This window comes from Perognathus longimembris, chromosome 9, assembly GCF_023159225.1.
Source record: "Perognathus longimembris pacificus isolate PPM17 chromosome 9, ASM2315922v1, whole genome shotgun sequence".
In the NCBI taxonomy this organism is placed as follows: Eukaryota; Metazoa; Chordata; class Mammalia; order Rodentia; family Heteromyidae; genus Perognathus; species Perognathus longimembris.
This window is the reverse complement of record NC_063169.1, coordinates 54,303,260-54,309,259: the sequence shown is the minus strand read 5'-3', so window position 1 is coordinate 54,309,259 and position 6,000 is coordinate 54,303,260.

The following is a 6,000-nucleotide window of genomic DNA, read 5'->3' as shown; positions in this document are numbered from 1 at the left end:
TTTGCTGAGTAGAGGTTTTGGAAATAGCTCCTTATGATTGTTTGAATATCGTGTGTACTTGTTGTAATTTTTCCTGTGGAGTCCCTGATTTTACGAATATGAGTCTCTTCTCTTCTTTTTTTTTGTAAGTCTTGCAAGGCGTCTGTCAATTTTGTTTATTTTCTCAAAGAACCAGCTTTTAGTCTTATTTATTTGTTGAATGGTCTTTCTATTTTTAATCAGATTTATCTCTTCTTTAATCTTTGTGATCTCTCCCCTCCTAGTCATTTTAGATTCTGTCATTTCTTGTTTCTCCAGTTGTTTTAGTTTCATCGTGAGGGTATTCACCTGCTCTGCTTCCATTCTTTTAATGTGGGTGCTGAGTGCAATGATCTTGACCCTCAGTACTGCCTTAGCTGTGTCCCATAGGTTTCTTTGTGATGTGTTTTCTTTGTCATTGTGGCTTATGAATTCCTTGATTTCATCTTTAATTTGATCTGTGGCCCAAGTGTTGGATAGCAGCGTGGGGTTTAGCCTCCAAGAGTGTGTATAGGCTCTGTGGTATCCTTTGTTGTTGAGGGTTACCTTTAATCCACTGTGATCAGATATAATACATGGGATGATGTCAATACTTTTGTATTTGCTGAGGTTCTTTGTGTGGGCTATGACGTGGTCTATTTTGGAATATGATCCATGGGCTGTTGAAAAGAAGGTGTATTGGGTCTCTGTAGGGTGAAAGGTTCTATATAGGTCTGTTAGATCCATTTGGGAAATGGTGTTATTTAGGTCCTCAGCTCCCTTACTAATCCTCTGGGTGTTGGATCTGTCTCTTGGAGAGAGAGGAGTATTAAAGTCACCCACTATGATTGTGTTTGCGTCTATCTTGCTCTGTAATTCTTTGAGAATTTGCTTGACATATGTCAGGCCTCTTTTGTTTGGTGAGTATACATTTATCACCGTGATTTCTTGATTCTGGATTTTTCCTTGTATTAATATGTAGTGTCCTTCTTTGTCTTTTTGAGTGGACTTTAAAGAGAAGTCCAGCTTGTCTGAGATCAGAATGGCTACACCTGCCGTTTTGGTGGGTGCATTTGCTTGGTAGATCTTACTCCATCCTTTCACTCGAAGCCTGTTTTTGTCCCTTGCTGTAAGGTGGGTCTCTTGTAGACAGCAGATGTCAACTTTTTGTTTGCGAATGCATTCTGCCAGTCTGCTCCTCTTTATCAGGGAGTTTAAACCATTTATATTTAAAGAGATCAAGGATAAGGGTGTTTTTTCTCCTTCCATTTTCTTGGTGGGCTGTTTTTTCCTCTTTTTTTTTCTCTTGTCTTTAGTGAGCTGGTGTTTCTGCTGGACTTTGGCTATTGAAGTTTCTTTCTGATTCTGTCTGTGTGTCTTTTACGATCTCTGTTGGGTGGGGTTCCCCTCTTAATATTCGCTGTAGGGCTGGTTTTTTATTCACATACTCCTTTAGCTCCTCTTTGGTGTGGAAATATCTGGTTCTCCCTTCGAATGTGAACTCCAATTTCTCTGGATATTTGATCCAAGGTTGTAAATTGTTATTCTGGAGTACTTGAATGGTGTTCTTCCACTCACTTCGAGCTTGGTAAGTTTGTGTGGATAAGTCGGATGTTATTCGAATCCTCTTCCCAATGAAAAAAGTTTCCTTCTTCGCTTTGGCTGAATTCAGAATTTGCTCTTTAATCTTGAGGTCTGTAGTCTTGAATATTATGTGCCTTGGGGTGGCTTTCCTGGGGTCTGGCCTGCCAGGTGTCCTATAGGCTTCGATTACCTGCATGGGGTCCCCTGTGAGATTGGGGAAGTTTTCTGCAATAACTTTATTGAGAACATGATTAAGCCCTCTGCTCTGGTATTCGGCTCCTTCTTCTATTCCAATTATGCGCAGATTATATCTCTTGTCTTTGTCCATTAGTTCCTGGATTAGTCTTTCCTGAAGCTTCACCTTTTCTTGGAGTGTTGTCATTTTCTGGTTGTTGTCAGCTGCTTCATCGTCCAGGCGAGAGATTCTGGATTCTATATGGTCCACTCTTTGTGTTATGGTTTCAATTGCGGAGTTTATGGATGTCAGAGAGCTATTTATGGTTGTCATATCAGCTCTGATCGTGGAGATTTCTTCCTTTAAAGAGTTGTATTTTAAATCTATTTTTTCATGCATTTCAATTCTCAGGATGTGGAGATTTTCTTTAAAGGCAGCTTGCATTGTATCCATTTTTGCTTCCATTTCTTTAAAGCAGGCTTGCATTGTATAAAGTTTTGCTTCCATTTCTTTCTTGGCTTCCTGGGTGTCCTTCCAGATTTCCGCTCTAAATTCCTGGAATTGTTTTCTGATTTCATTTCTGACGCTTTCGATCATTCCTGTTAACATGGTCTCATTTGCTTTTTTAGTGTCCATCTCCTTTTCAGTCGTGCTGCTTTTTGGAGCTGGCGAGTTGGTTTGCCCTTTGATGAACTGAGTTATGTTTCTTTGTGATTTGCGCATCTGGAGATCTGGATGGCTTCTCAGGTTTGGTTTGTAGCTCTTCCCTCCCTCCTGTGTAGGCATGACTATGGCAGCAGGTGCTGCCGCTGTGGCCCCGCCCACCAGTGCAGGGTACGCCTACCAGAGTGGGCGCTGTCGCCGGGGGCCCCGCCCTCCTGTGCGCTGTGCGTCCTCTTCAACAGGCACTTGGGCGGGATATGCCTCCCAGAGCAAGTCCGGGGTTGTTGGGTTGTGCTTGCGCCCTCCCTCGAGTCCGTTGGGGGGGGGCGGTATGTGTGGGGCCCAGTGGGATCAACTGTCCGGGTGTGGCATGGCACCTTCAGACCTCACCTCCGCTGTGAAGGGGGGACGTGATCAGGCTCAGGTGACCCTGCTGGGCTGGTATTGCCCACTAGCGCCTGTGGTTTTAGTTGTAAGAGTCTGGGAGGTCCAGGCGCCTCGGGTGGGGTTTGCACAACCGGCCGTCTCCCGGCCCCTGTTGGGAAGGGGACGGGGCCGGTTCTGCCAGTTCAGGAACCTGTGGGGTGTTGGTGCTGATGCACCCTTCCCCTGCTAAACTGACTTCCCAGCGCCTGATGGGAGCTTCCCAGCCTGATTTGGGGGTTCTTTGTTCCCTCAGGGGAGGGGGAGGGGGAGGGAGGGAGATCTAGCTTCTTTGTCGGGCTTGGGTCTCTGATAGCTGGTCTCCCGTTGGGGGAAGGGATTATGGGGCACTCACTTTTGCTGCTTTGTGTGTGTGTCCCGCGCAGCCGTTGGCCCTTCAGGGGTTGGCGAAGTGTCGTGGTGGCTTCCCTGGTTCCCGATTTCTGCCGCGCTGGGTTCCCTTGTCCGAACCCGGTGTGGACCCGAACTTCTCGTCGCTGCCGGTGTGTGTCTTGGTCCGCACCCTGCCTTGTGTCCGTGGGGTCTCCCGCTATATGAATTCTGCGCTCCTGGCAGCTTGTCTGCCGATCGCCGGGTTCCCCTTTCCCAGCCTGACCCTGTTTGGGCCAGGGTCGGCTCGTGGGGGGAGGGTGCCCCGGTGAATCTCCGGCTCCGTGTAGGTTTTCAGTTCTTCTTCTTTTTTTTTTTTTTTTTGGCCAGTCCTGGGGCTTGGACTCAGGGCCTGAGCACTGTCCCTGGCTTCTGCCATTTGAGCCACAGCGCCACTTCTGGCCATTTTCTATATATGTGGTGCTGGGGAATTGAACCCAGGGCCTCATGTATATGAGACAAGCACTCTTGCCACTAGGCCATATCCCCAGCCCCTCGGTTCTTCTTTTTTGCTCCTTTTTGTTTTCCTGCGTTTCTCCACTGCTTCTGGCTGCTGGTTTTGCTGGGTTCTTGGTGGGGTGTTGGGTGTTGGAGTTCCCAGCTCACTATTCCGTTGGAGCGAGTCGGGGTGCCTCCCTATTCTATTGGCGCCATCTTTCAGAAGACTCTAACTTTGTTTTTTAAAGAAGCCTCCACACTGCTCTCCAGAGTGGCTATCCTAATTTACATTCCTGCCAACAAGCTTCAAAAGTTCCTCATCTCAGATGGGTGCAGGTGGCTCATGTCTGTAATCCTAGCTACTCAAAAGGCTGAGATCTGAGGATTGCAATTCAAAGCCAGCCTGGGCAGGAAAGTCTGTGAGACTCCTATCTCCAATTAACCACCCAGAAAACTAGAAGTATCACTGTAGTTCAAAGTGGTCAAGTGCTAGCCTTGAGAAAATGAGCTCAAGGACAGCACCAAGGCCCTGGGTTCAAATCCCATGACCACCATCAACATAAAAAGTTTCTTATCTCTGTATCCTGGCAAACAATTTGTTTTTGTCTTCTTGAGGATAGGCAATAACCCTTATAACTGGGGCAAAAGGGTATTTCATTGTGGTTTTGATTTAAATTTTTCTAACTGCTAATGCTGTTGAAAATTTTGTAAAATTTGTTGGTCATTTGAAATATCTGTACTCCCCCGTGCCTTTTCTCTGGTGGTGGTGGTGATGGTACTGATGTGTGAACTCAGCTTTACCTGGTGAGACATGCCCCAGCACTGCTTGCTTTAGCTATGTTTTCAAATAAAGTCCTGTGGTTATGCCTCAGCTGACCTTGAACTGTGATCCTCTTACACTTCCCGTTTAGCCAGGATGCTAAGTGTGTGTCTCCACTCTTGGCTTATTGGTTGAGATGAAGATCTCATTAACTGTTTGCTTGGACTGTTGTTGGACTGTGATCCTCCTCATTTCTGCTTCCTGTATAGCTGGAATTACCGGTATGGGCCTATAATTACTGAGTTGTTTTGAGTTCCTTATATGTTCTAGCCAGGTCCTCATTTCTATTGCTCTTCTTTACAATTTTCTATGGGTGAACCAAGGCACTGCAAATTTAGCACATTAGAACCAAATGCATGCCTCCCTCCCAGTTTCTGCATATTACACTGTGGTCCTGCTAAGTGAAAGCTTATCTAGATCTGAAACTTGGAAGTAATCTGTCCTGTTCTGTCTCTTCTTCACCCCTTGCTTTCAAGCCTCAAAAGGTAAAGTTGTCTTTATTTTATTTTCTCCCCACCTCCCATCTCCCTCTACATTACCCTTGTTCTAGTTCAATTTCTCATCAGTTGTTCTCATTTATGGAGAATTAGTGTAACCTGCAATACAACATTGCTTCTGGCCTCTCTCTTTCCACCTATGAGCTGACCTGTGTGTCTCATTAGCTTCATGCCCCTCCATACATCCTAAGCTCTGGCCACACCCAGCTCCACATTCAAACACTAAACAGCTCGGTAATTGAAATAGAAAGAGGAAGAGATTCTGGGGGAGAAGCTACTACATCTCATATTATCCAAGTTACTCTAGCTCTTTTGGTGCTCACGGTACCTCCTAGGTTAGATAATAGCGACAGTAATCATAGAAGTACCTGATCTCCCTATTGTGTTTAGCATGGGTCAACACTGTCTGAGGGGCTTTATAGAAATTGATGCATTTAATTTTGAAAAGTCATCTTATGAGGAAGGTATAGTTATTGCTACTTAAAACATTAGTTGTACAAGATGTCAAGGTTCTTATTATGTAGAATTTCAAATAAAGTGATAAGAATAGTATCACAAGTCTTTGTATAACTGGCTTCCCAACTCAACAGTTGCCTACTTCTGGCCAAGTTGGTAAAACTATTTATCGCTACTGCCATTCCCTTCCTCAACTTTTGAGCTAATACTCAGACAATAGGCAATTATAAAGAAATAGAGGCACAGAGAAATGAAGTAATTTTTTGATGTTACATGGCAAGTGATCGAGTCCAAACTTGAACTCAGAGCTTGACAATGGCAGCATTCTGAGCTCGTGCTTTATGCTCATGCCACAGTTGCCACCGCTCCAATATCATAAATAATATCAAGGCTCTTTATTTGCTGTAGATTCAGGTGGAACATGTCAGGAATCCTCAGTAGACAGCAACCACTGGTGGTGGTAGTGGTGGGAGGAGGGTTCTATGCATCCATTCAAGCGCTTTGGGAATAAGTGGGTTATTCAACAGGAAACGCTCTGAGCCCCTCTCTCCCACTCA